The 13,653-nt window shown below is 40.8% G+C and overlaps 1 protein-coding gene across 2 annotated transcripts in view; it reads right to left on the reverse strand.

Annotated features, from left to right (window-relative positions):
- The window catches only part of PSMF1 (proteasome inhibitor subunit 1), a 39,885-nt gene that overhangs the window by 9,109 nt on the left and 17,123 nt on the right, over positions 1-13,653 (reverse strand). The gene's annotated exons all lie outside the window — the stretch shown is intronic.

Here is a 13,653-nt window from a genome sequence, read left to right on the forward strand (position 1 = left end):
CTTGAGTTCATACCAGAGGCCAGTTTATTGGTATTTCGGCCTTTGATCTTCTCTCCCAATGTACCTGCTACTATTTTTCAGCATCCTCAAATAACTGCTCCATGCATTCTGTATAGCTGCAATCAATGGGAAAGTCAGGATGGAGTGTGCTTACTCTAGGACCAGAAGTTTCCAAACCCAGGCTTTTAACTGGTACATACCAGTTGTCTGCTTACCATACCAATATATTTGCTTTGAACACAGCTGCTGGTCTGCACTCATTGGTGACTATTGTGACTACCAGGCGTGAACACAAACTCTCCATCTGCACATCACACTTCTCTGGGAGTGCCGGCTGTGTTTTCACAGTACTTCCGGCAGCAGTTACCTGAAGATTTCTCGCCCCTGACCCCTGATTTGGTTTTCATGGCATTGTTTGAACCACCTAGGCCAGTTCTGTTCAAGTTGTTATGTGCACCTGAATCGGAGGGTGAATCTTGCTAAAATGCAGGTTTTAATTCAGAAGATCAGGAATGGGATCTGAGATGCTTCATTTTGTAAAAGCTCCCATGTGATCTGACATTGCTGGTCTGGGGACCTCAAATAGCTAGGCTGCTTCCCAGTAAGGATACAAGTTCAGCTGGGGAATCATGGTGATCGAGGTTTCTGTACTTTGTCCTGCCAAATGTGGAAACTCAGGACTGGGAGATGCTGATAACTGTAGACAAGAAAGTGTTTACAAGTAGAGCACCAGCTATGTGTTCTGAGCAAGCAGAGCACCACACCTTTCCCTTTCCTAATCCCAAGGATATCCTATGAGTTCAAAGGTGAATGGGAGATTGAGAATGGTTGGAAAATACTGCATTTAAGCTATGTGAACTAGATGGGGAAACAGTGGAAACAGTGTCAGACTTTATGGGCTCCAAAATCACTGCAGATGGTGATTGCAGCCATGAAATTAAAAGACGCTTACTCCTTGGAAGGACAGTTATGACCAACCTACACAGCATATTCAAAAGCAAAGACATTACTTTGCCAACAAAGGTCCGTCTAGTCAAGGCTATGGTTTTCCAGTGGTCATGTATGGATGTGAGAGTTGGACTGTGAAGAAAGCTGAGCGCCGAAGAATTGATGCTTTTGAACTGTGGTGTTGGAGATGACTCTTGAGAGTCCCTTGGACTGCAAGGAGATCCAACCAGTCCATTCTAAAGGAGATCAGTCCTGGGTGTTCTTTGGAAGGACTGATGCTAAAGCTGAAACTCCAATACTTTGGCCACCTCATGTGAAGAGTTGACTCACTGGAAAAGACTCTGATGCTGGGAGGGACTGGGGGCAGGAGGAGAAGGGGACGACAGAGGATGAGATTGGCTGGATGGCATCACTGACTCGATGGATGTGAGTTTGTGCGACAGAGTTAGTGATGGACAGGGAGGCCTGGTGTGCTGCAATTCATGGGGTCACAAAGAGTTGGACACGACTGAGTGACTGAACTGAAGAAAGATTTTTAAAAGAAAAATATGCATATTTCATACTAAAAAATTGTAAGAAAAATGTTACCCATCATCTGACTCTAACACAATGATTATTTTTGCTATTTCTTTCTAGTCTTCTTATGAGCATATTTTTATATGCTTACGTGAAAATTGTAAGTACAATTATATCTGTTTTCCTCCATTTGCATCCTATATTTCTCATGTTGTTTGTCCTTGCTACTAAAATTTTTAATGACCAAACAATATTCACTGAAGTGAAGAAAATCTTTAAAATTCTTCTAATGTAGGTATTAGTATTGCTTCTGGTGTGTGTAATTATAAATAATGCTGTAATTAGTAACTTTCATGTTCATGTTTTTTCCATGTTAGAAAAAAGTTAAGTGTTATCCTTCGCCCATCCAACCAGTGTATGATGGGAACAGACAATTTGTTTCTCTGGACAAGAGACAGAAAGCAGTTGTACCCAGGGGCTTCCACTATACCCAATTTAGATGATTTAGAAGGTGAGATCTGGGTCCTTTAAGTAGAAGAGATTTAGACAATATTTTCAGGCTGAGCTGACACAGTAATGGCACAAGAGTCCTCAGAACTCTAGGGAAGGGGTATTGTATTTTGCGTTTGGTAAAAATGGCCCCTTCTCAATCTTCCATAACTTCTTAATCCCCAGAATCTGTGTGTGTGATAAGAAATCACCCCACATTTGTTTTATGGCACAGAGGTCCTCAGAAATGGGGGATTATCTGGGTGAGCTAATCTAATCATATGGACCTTTAAAAGCAGAGAACTTTCTCTGGCTGGTGGCAGAAGAAAAGGTGGAAGGGAAGACTTGAAGCATGAGAACAATCTGACACACTGCTGTTGGCTTTAAATATGCAGGCAGCCATGTGAGGAGAAATGCAAGAAGTTTAAGGAGATGAGAGAGAGGTCTCCAGTCAACAGCCAGCAAGGAATGAAGTAACAACAAAAACTGAATTTGGGTTCAGTTAAGTTTACAAATGTTATAAGGATGATGCCTTTCTAAATAATTTAAAAGAAAAAGGAGACTAACTCCAGCAATGAAAAGGATAGGCAAATGACATCAAAATAGAGGGAGAATGCTAATTAATACCATTTAGGAAGGCAACTGGGCAATGTGTATCAAAATCTTTAAAAAGAGGCTTAGTCCTTCAGCTCAGCTGAGTTCTGACTCAGTCGTGTCTGACTCCTTGCAACCCCATGGACTGCAGCATACCAGGCTTCCCTGGCCATCACCATCTCCTGGAGTTTGCTCAAACTCATGTTCATCTAATTGGTGATGCCATCCAACCATCTCATGTTCTGTTGTCCCCTTCTCCCGCCTTCAATCTTTCCCAGCATCAGGGTCTTTTCCAGTGAGTCAGCTCTTCCCATCAGGTGGCCAAAGTATTGGAGTTTCAGCTTCAACATCAGTCCTTCCATTGAACACTCAGGACTGATTTCCTTTAGGATGGACTGGTTGGATCTCCTTGCAGTCCAAGGGACTTTCAAGAGTCTTCTCCAGCACCACAGTTCAAAAGCATCAATTCTTTGGCACTCAGCTTTCATTATAATCCAACTCTCACATCCATACGTGACTACTGGAAAAACCATAGCCTTGACTAGATGGACCTTTGTTGGCAAAGTGATGTCTCTGCTTTTTAATATGCTGTCTAGGTTGGGTCACAGTTTTTCTTCCAAGGAGCAAGTGTCTTTTAATTTCATAGCTGCAGTCACAATCTGCAGTGATTTTGGAGCTCCAAAATATAAAGTCTGTCACTGTTTCCACTGTTTCCATGGCATGGGACTGCATGCCATGATCTTCGTTTTTTGAATGTTGAGTTTTAAGCCAACTTTTTCACTCTCGTCTTTCACTTTCATCAAAAGGCTCTTTAGTTCTTCTTCACTTTCTGCCATAAGGGTGGTATCATCTGCATATATGAGGTTATTGATGTTTCTCCCAGCCATCTTCATTCCAGCTTGTACTTCATCTAGCCCAGCATTTCGCATGATGTACTCTGCATATAAGTTAAATAAGCAAGGTGACAATATATAGCCTTGATGTACTCCTTTTCCAATTTGGAACCAGTCTGCTGTTCCATGTCCAGTTTTAACTGTTACTTCTTGACCTGCATACAGACTTCTCAGGAGGCAGGTCAGGTGGTCTGGTATTCCCATCTCTTGAAGACTTTTCCACAGTTTGTTGTCATCCACACAGTCAAAGGCTTTGGCATAGTCAATAAAGCAGATGTTTTTCGGGAATTCTGTTGCTTTTTCGATGATCCAACGGATGTTGGCAATTTGATCTCTGGTTCCTCTGGTTTTTCTAAATCCATCTTGAACCTCTGGAAGTTCAAGGTTCATGCACTGTTGAAACCTGGCTTGGAGAATTTTGAGCATTACTTGGCTAGCATGTGAAATGAGTGCAATTGTGCAGTAGCTTGAACATTCTTAGGTACTGCCTTTCTTTGGGATGAAAACTGACCTTTTCCAGTCCTGTGGCCACTGCTGAATTTTCCAAATTTGCTGGCATATTGAGTGCAGCACTTTCACAGCATCATCTTTTAGGATTTGAAATAGCTCAACTGGAATTCCATCACCTACACTAGCTTTGTTCATAGTGATGTTTCCTAAGGCCCACTTAACTTCACATTCTAGGATGTCTGGCTCTAGGTGAGTGATCACACCATTGTGGTTATCTTGGTCATGAAGATCTTTTTGTATAGTTCTTCTGTGTATTCTGGGACTTCCCTGGCGGCTTAGATGGTAAAGCATCTGCCTACAATGTAGGAGACCTGAGTTCGATCCCTGGGTCGGGAAGATCCTTTGGAGAAGGGAATGGCAGCCCACTCCAGTACTCTTGCCTGGAAAATCCCATGGATGGAGGAGCTGGGAGGCTACAGTCCATGGGGTCACAAACAGCTGGACATGACTGAACAACTTCACTATCACTTTCTGTGTATTCTTGCCACCTCTTCTTAATATTTTCTCCTTCTGTTAGATCCATATCATTTCTGTCCTTTAGTGTGCCCATCTTTGCATGAAATGTTCCCTTGGTATCTCTAATTTTCTTGAAGAGATCTCTAGTATTTCCCATTCTATTGTTTTCCCTATTTCTTTGCATTGATCACTGAGGAAGGCTTTCTTATCTCTCCTTGCTATTCTTTGGAACTCTGCATTCAGATGGGTGTATCTTTCCTTTTCTCCTTTGCCTTTAGCTTCTCTTCTTTTCTCAGATATCTGTAAGGCCTCCTCAAATAACCATTTTGCCTTTCTGCATTTCTTTTTCTTGGGGATGGTATTGATCCCTGTCTCCTGTACAATGTCATGCATCTCTGTCCACAGTTCTTCAGGCAGTCTGTCTATCAGATCTAATCCCTTGAATCTATTTGTCACTTCCACTGTATAATCATAAGGGATGTGATTTAGGTCATGCCTGAATGGTCTAGTGGTCTTCCCTACTTTCTTCAATTTCAGTCTGAATTTGGCAATAAGGAGTTCATGATCTGAGCAATAGCCAGCTCTTGGTCTTGTTTTTGTTGACTGCATAGAGTTCTCTATCTTTGGCTGCAAAGAATATAATCAATCTGATTTCAGTATTGACCATCTGGTGATGTCCATGTGTAGAGTCATCTCTTGTGTTGTTCGAAGAGGGTGTTTGCTAAGACCAGTGCATTCTCTTGGCAAAACTCTGTTAGCCTTTGCCTTGCTTCATTCTGTACTCCAAGGCCAAATTTGCCTGTTATTCCAGGCATCTCTTGACTTCCTACTTTTGCATTCCAGTTCCCTATGATGAAAAGGACATCTTTTTTTGCTATCAGTTCCAGAAGGTCTTTTAGGTCTTCATAGAACCATTCATCTTCAGCTTCTTCAGCCTTACTGGTTGGGGCATAGACTTGGATTACTATGATATTGAATGGTTTGCCTTGGAAATGAACAAGAGATCATTCTGTCATTTCTGAGATTGCACTCAAGTACTGCCTTCTGGACTCTTTTGTTGATAGTGAGGGATACTCCATTTCTTCTAAGGGATTCTTGACCACAGTAGTAGATATAACCATCATCTGAATTAAGTTCTCCCATTCCAGTCCATTTTAATTCTCTGATTCCGAAAATGTCAATGTTCATTCTTGCCATCTCCTGTTTGACCACTTCCAAATTTGCCTTGATTCATGGACCTAACATTCCAGGTTCCTATGCAATATTGCTCTTTACAGGTTAGTCCTTAATGTAGTTAATTCTACTGCTGGGAATGCATGCTAAGAAAATTCAGAGCTGTGTTCTAAGTTGCATGAAAAGCATGTTCCATAAAGCTATGGTAGCCTCAAATTAGAAATGACTTAGGCTAAAAAAAAGCCTCCTTGCATCATCCTGGTTTTTTCTTCCCATCATTAAGCAACCCATAAGCAAGTCCTGTAAAGTGTACTTCTAAATATATCCCAGATTGTCCTTGTATCTGCCACCATCTACCACCATTATTTCTTGCCAGAGTGACTGTGTCAGCTCCTTACCTGATCTTATTTTTTCTATTCTTGTCCCTCTCTAATCCATTCTCTACAAAGGAGCCAGAGGAATTAAAAGAAAAAAAAGGAAATGATATCAAGTCTCTCTCTTGCTAAACACACCTAGTGGCTTCCCACTGCTCCTGACTTTGACCCCAAGGTTCTACACAAACTGTCCTGTGCTTATCTCTACAGAGTCATCTCCTATCCCCATATCTCACCATGTTCCAACCATACCAGCTTTCTCTTTGTTCTTGGAATAATTCAAGCCAAGATAGTTTTTCTGAAGCAATGGCTGATATAAGTGTCAAAAGGAGAAAATACTAAGGGCTGAATCCCACACCAATATTTATGAGCTGTTTCTTTGGGCAAGTTGATTAACCTGTGTCTGTTTTTTTTTTTTTTTCCCCCAAAAAATGGGATAACAAGAGCAGGTACCTCTCATTCTCTTGCTAACAAAGATTAAGAGAGACTATATTCTATACGTAGTGTAATAATAGCTTGGCACACAGTAAAGGCTTAATAAATATTAACTATGTAAGTTGACTTCCCTGGTGGCTCAGACAGTAAAGCGTCTGTCTATAATGCGGGAGACCTAGGTTCGATCCCTGGGTTGGGAAGATCCCCTGGAGAAGGAAATGGCAATCCACTCCAGGACTACTGCCTGGAAAATCCCATGGACAGAGGAGCCTGGTAGGCTACAGCCCATGGGGTCGCAAAGAGTTGGACACGACTGAGCGACTTCACTTTGATGTAAGTTGACATTCTAAGTGGGATTCCCTGGGCGGGGGAGGGGAATGGTTAAAAAGGTCCCAAATGAATCACTTTCTATCCAAAACATTTTGATGGCACCCATTACCCCAGGATCAAAACCAGCTCCTTAGCACATAAGGTCCCTTGTGATGTGGTTCCCACATTCACCTATTCTCCCTTCACACACCAACACAAGTAACATATAACCTCTTGGTCACTCCCCTGCCTACACACACACACACACACACACACACACACACACACAATGACAAGATGATTTCATAGCCCCATTTGAATCCATTTTTCTCGTGGCCACAAATACCAACTACTCCCAGTACTACAGAACTTTTATTAGTCCCTTAAAATTTAGTTCATCATGCATTATCTCAGTGAAGCCCTTCCTTCTATATCCTGTCCCAACTCAACCCTTCAAAATAATCACCCTTCTGTGAGCTTCAACAGACCTGAGACATACTTCTTTAATTGTTTTAGAAACACTTACGGTCTGGAATAAAAAGAGCAATCAGCCCTAATCAACTGTGAACTCCTTGAAGGTTGAGTCCCTATCCAATATTCTATTATTATAACACAACTTCTGTTCATGAATGACTGTGGTCAAGTTACTTACACATGAACATCAGTTTCATGTAAACTGTAAAAGGGGGGTAGCCCTTACCAATCTCATGGGGTTGAGAGAATTAAATAAGAGAATATGGATGAAATGCCTAGCAATTTCTGTAATAGTTGGCATTCTATATAGCAGTCATATAAATATTACTGAACCAGCTTTGCCATCCATGGGGGGGAAAACCAAAAGGATCAAGATTACTTCCATTACAATGAAAAGAATGAGGGCAACTATTATTGTATCACAAGTAATGAAAAATGAAAATTATTAAGGTGGCACAGGTAGGGGATAATTCTTTTCCAAATATGGTGCTAGATCAACTGGATATCAATATGGTAAAACATGTATCTATCTCACAATACACATAAAAGTAATTTCAAATGGATTATCTTAATATAAAAGGTAAAACAACAAAGCTTCTAGAGTATATGAGAAATTCTACATGACCATAGATAGGGCAAAATTTTCTCAAACAGGTCAAAAAAGCACCACATATAAAGGGAAGGTATTGATAAATCGAATTACATAAAATATTAAGAATGTTTTAATTAAAACAAACACCCTTAACAGAGTGAAAAGGCAAGCTACAGAGGGAAGACACTTGTAGTACATATGTCTGACAAAGGACTAAATCCAGACTATATAAGCAATGTCTACAAATCATAAGACGACAAGACAATCCAACAGAAAAACAAGCAAAAGATTTGAATAGACTCTTCACAAAGGAGTAAATTCAAATGGGCTTGTAAACATTAAAAAAAAAAAGATGTTAAAAATGTGGTCCATGGACCCCTGGTGGGTTCCTGAGACACTTCAGAGGGTCCATGAGGTCAAAACTATTTAATCTTAAAAACTATCTGCTTTCTTCACTGTGTTGATATTTTTACTAATGGTACAAAAGCAACGATGAGGACTTCCCTGATGGTCCAGTGGTTGAGAATCCACATGTCTGTGCAGGAGACAGGGGTTCGATCCCTGATCTAGGAAGATTCCACGTCCCTCAGGGCAACTAAACCGGTATGCTTCAACTCCTGAGCCTGTATGCCACAACCACTGAAGCCTGCACACTCTAGAGCCCGTACTCTGCAACAAGAGATGCCACTGCAATGAGAAGCCTGTGCATAGCAAGGAAGAGCAGACCTCGCCACAACTAGAGAAAGCCCACTCGCAGCAACTAAAACCCAGTGCAGCCAAAAATAAACAAAAACACAAAATCAAAAGCATCAGTGAGTAGGAGTCATGGTAATCTGACTCACCAGCCACTCCAACTACACCCACCCCATCCATTTTCCCATCAAAATGTCCTTAAAGAAGTGGTAAAAAATTACCAAGGGTTCTAAAGTCTCAATCTTTGAGTACACTTCTTTTTAATATTCTGTGTGATGAAACAGGAAATATTCATAAAGCACTTTTGTTGCATGTAGAAATACAATGGCTGTCTCAAAGAGAAACTTGTGCAGTTTAAGCTGCTAGTTAAAGTAGCCATTTTTTTCATGGAAAACTATTTTTACATAAAATGGCAAACCAAAGTTATTCAGACTGAGCTACACAGTAGATACTTTCCTGAAAACCATGGAACCTATTACTTCAAGGAAAATAACTGATAGTATATGTTGCCAATGATAAAATTCAAGCTTTCAAGAAAATCTGCAATTTGGAAATTTGTTTTTACCACTAGGAGAAGGAAACTGCAACCTACTCCAGTGTTCTTGCCTGGAGAATCCCATAGACAGAGGAGTCTGGCAGGCTACAGTTCGTGGGGTCGCAAGAGCTGGACATGACTTAGCGACTACACCACCACAACCATTCATCACTAACTTGATGGGTTCCCCATACAGATGCTGAGATTAGTAATACTCATGAATATGATATTTTAGATATTGTGTAATAAAATGTGTCAATGTTTAGTGGATCAGCACATACCAGTGAACCAGCATTTTCCAAACAACCAATACATGATCTTCCAACAGCATGCACTGGTAAAAGATCCATTAAAAGGGCATGATAGACCAGTGGATTTTAATGTAATAACATACAAAAAGTTCACTGATATGAATTCAAATTTTACACTGGAACTAACCCTTTGTGAAAATTAATGAAGAGAAACCTAACTAAAATAGAATGAGGAGGCCACAAGGGAGAGCTTTCAAGTAGGTATCGCTGGACATCAACAAAGACTCCAGCAAGAAGAGAGTATCTTCCATTTCCTGCAGGAAGTAACACTTATCTTACTACTTTCAGTGGAGGAAGAAAGATTTCCTCAGTGATGGTAATAGCTCAGCTAATGAGAGAGTGGCACAACTCAGCCAATGGAAAGCCATCACACTGTAAACTTCCAGTTTCTTCCAACAGACTTCTGATTTATAACAGCCCCGTGGAAGTGACAATTAGATTTAAGAGACTAGATCTGATAGACAGAGTGCCTGGTGAACTTTGGACGGAGGTTCGTGACATTGTACAGGAGACAGGGATCAAGACCATCCCTAAGAAAAAGAAATGCAAAAAAGCAAAATGGCTGTCTGAGGAGGCTTTACAAATAGCTGTGAAAAAGAAGACAAGCCAAAAGCAAAGGAGAAAAAGAAAGATATACCCATTTGAGTGCAGAGTTCCAAAAAATAGCAAGGAGAGATAAGAAAGCATTCCAGTGATCAGTGCAAAGAAATGGAGGAAAAGAAAAGAATGGGAAAGACTAGAGATCTCTTCAAGAAAATTAGAGATACCAAGGGAACATTTCATGCAAAGATGGGCTCGATAAAGGACAGAAATAGTATGAACTTAACAGAAGCAGAAGATACTAAGAAGTGGCAAGAATACACAGAAGAATTGTACAAAAAAGATCTTCGTGACCCAGACAATCACAATGGTGTGATCACTCACCTAGAGCCAGACATCCTGGAATGTGAAGTCAAGAGGGCCTTAGGAAGCATCACTATGAGCAAAGCTAGTGGAGGTGATGGAATTCCAGTGGACCTACTTTAAATCCTAAAAGATGACGCTGTGAAAGTGCTGCACTCAACATGCCAGAAGATCTGGAAAACTGACTGGAAAAGGTCAGTTTTCATTCTAATCCCAAAGAAAGGCAATGCCAAAGAATGCTCAAACTACCACACAACTGCACTCATCGCACACGCTAGTAAAGTAATGCTCAAAATTTTCTCCAATCCAGGATTCAATACTATGTGAACCATGAACTTCCAGATGTTCAAGCTGGTTTTAGAAAAGGCAGAGGAACCAGAGATAAAACTGCCAACATCCACTGGATCATCAAAAAAGCAACAGAATTCAAGAAAAACATCTATTTCTGCTTAATTGACTATGCCAAAGCCTTTGACTGTGCAGATCACAACAAACTGTGGAAAATTCTTCAAGAGATGGGAGTATCAGACCACCTGACCTGCCTCTTGAGAAATCTGTATGCAGGTCAAGAAGCAACAGTTAGAACTGGACATGGAACAACAGACTGGTTCCAAATAGGAAAAGGAGAAGGCTGTATATTGTTACTCTGCTTATTTAACTTCTGTGCTGAGTACATCATGAAAAATGCTGGGCTGGATGAAGCTGGAATCAAGATTGCCGGGAGAAATACCAGTAACCTCAGATATGCAGATGACACCACTGTTATGGCAGAAAGCAAAGAAGAACTAAAGAGCCTCTTGATGAAAGTGAGGAGAGTGAAAAAGCTGGCTTAAAGCTCAACATTTGGAAAACTAAGATCGTGGCATCTGGTCCTATCACTTCATGGCAAGTAGATGGGGAAACAGTGTAAACAGTGGCAGACTTTATTTTTGGGGGCTCCAAAATCACTGAAGATGGTGACTGCAGCCATGAAATTAAAAGACGCTTACTCCTTGGAAGAAAAGCGATGACCAACCTAGACAGCACATTAAAAAGCAGAGATATTACTTTGCCAAAAAAGGTCCGTCTAATCAAGGCTATGGTTCTTCCAGTAGTCATGTATGGATGTGAGAGTTTGACTGTAAAGAAAGCTGAGCACCGAAGAATTGATTCTTTTGAACTGTGGTGCTGGAGACGACTCTTGAGAGTCCCTTGGACTGCAAGGAGATCCAACCAGTCCATCCTAAAGGAAATCAGTCCTGAGTGTTCAATGGAAGGACTGATGTTGAAGCTGAAACTCCAATACTTTGGCTACCTGATGGGAAGAGCTAACTCACTGGAAAAGACCCTGATGCTGGGAAAGATTGAAGGCGGTTGAAGGGGACAACAGAACATGAGATGGTTGGAAGGCATCACCGACTCAATGGACATGAGTCTGGGTAAACTCCAGGAGTTAGGGATGGACAGGGAGGCCTGGCGTACTGCAGTCCATGGGATCTCAAAGAGTTCAACAGAACTGAAAGACTGAACTGAACTACCAACTTCCCCTTATTCTCTACAAATGGGTCTGCCAGGCGGCTCAGCGGTAAAGAATTTGCCTTCAAAGCAGGAGACCTGGGTTCGATCCCTGGGTCAGGAAGATCCCCTGAAGAAGGGAATGGCTACCCACTCCAGTATTCTTGCCTGGAGAATTCCACGAACAGCAAAGCCTGGCAGGCGACGGTTCACGGGGTCACAAAAAGTCGACACAACCGAGCAATTAACACTTTCACTTATTGTTTTAGGTTAACACCTTAAAGAAACTATCACTTACCAAGTTTTGGTGTAATACAAAATAGAAGATGCACAATTATTTGAAAATTACTAAACTACTCCTCTCTTTTCCAACAACTTGTCTATGTTAAGGCTTAAACATAATCAGCTACAGACTAAATGCAGAAGCAGAAATGAGGATCTAGCTGACTTCTAGCCAGATATTAAGAAGATCTGCAACAATGAAAACAATGTCACTCTTCTCACTAAGTTTTTGATTTGAAAAGTATTTTCATAAAATTTGTTATTTAAGTTAACACACAAGAGGTTTATTATTTTTAGTGAATAAATGTATATTTAAATTTTAATTTATAATTAAAATAGTTTGGCTTTAATTTATAATGTAGTAAATACTGACAGATATCACTCAAACAAACAGATCTTTTGGGTTCCTAAGTAATTTGGGGGCATGCAAGGGAGTTCCTGAGACAAAAAAATTTGAGATCTGCCAGCATAGGAAATGTAACTTCAGGAAATAAAATTTTATTATACAGATGTTCATAGTTTAGTATTTAAAACAAAAAATTGGACATTCTTCAAATACCCAATGGAGACGAGGTATAGTATAGCATGTATCAGCAGAACAAAATATCAGATACTAAAAAAAATACGTTTATTACTTTAGTAAATAAAACAAAATTTTAAAAAATGTGGAACACAAATATTGGGAATATTTTAAAAATATATAAAGATACAGACTGACTGGGATTAAGAAATGAATTTTGAATGACATAAGAGCTTTATATGCAAGGGTTTAGTTTTAGCAAAGCTGGTTAAACACAGGAAAAATTGATTTTTCAAAACAGAGAACAAGATTTGGGGCATACAGTTTCCTGACTGAGGACAGATGGAGCAAAGGGAAATGGGTTAGAATCATAATGACAACAAAAAAAGTTAGGCTTAGAGTAAAAAAAAATTTCCCTCACAGATGGGCTGTTTTCAGTAATTCTTCCCAAGAGATCTCAGCAGAACAGACCTACTTTGCATCCTCAATTCTCCATTGTAATGGAATGTCGTCTCCCTCTATGCCAGCATCACACCAGCAAACCAGTATCCTCTGACAAGCTCTGGACACACGTGTCACCACACACTTACTGAAGCAAGACATCTCAACTTCAGTTTGGATTTGGAGGTTTCCAGGTGTGGGATAGGCAACATGGTACGGAAGTTCAGGGTGAGACACAAAACTGTATGCTACACAAAGGGGCAGAGGCTATTGTTTCCTGCTCAGAACATAACACAAGGCTGTTCAGTGATAGGGTTAACTAACATCCTGCAGCAGTCCTCTGCTGACCCATTCTTTCCCTTCTTCCTGCCCTCAGGCCCTACCCTTAAATCTGGCATTCGTGGAAAAAAAACAAAAAGGTGACAGTGTGAGCACCTAGCTGCCCAAAAACACGGCAGTGATGGGGCTCTCACAAAGAAGTCGTCTTTATAGCCATCTGCGCTGTCAGCGGAAGGTGGCTTGCAATGGGTGGGCGTAGAGGCAGAAGGGGACTACAGAGCCAAGATCTGTCAATTCCCTAGTGGCTGACAGAAAGCCTCCTAAACATCCGCCTCCCCTTCCAGTTCAGTGTCCTGGTCCTGGAAGCGTAGCTTGCTTGAGAAAGATCTCACTGGCGGGAGAGGTAGGGGATACATTTTTCTCCATAATCAG

This window comes from Ovis aries, chromosome 13, assembly GCF_016772045.2.
Source record: "Ovis aries strain OAR_USU_Benz2616 breed Rambouillet chromosome 13, ARS-UI_Ramb_v3.0, whole genome shotgun sequence".
Taxonomy (NCBI): Eukaryota; Metazoa; Chordata; class Mammalia; order Artiodactyla; family Bovidae; genus Ovis; species Ovis aries.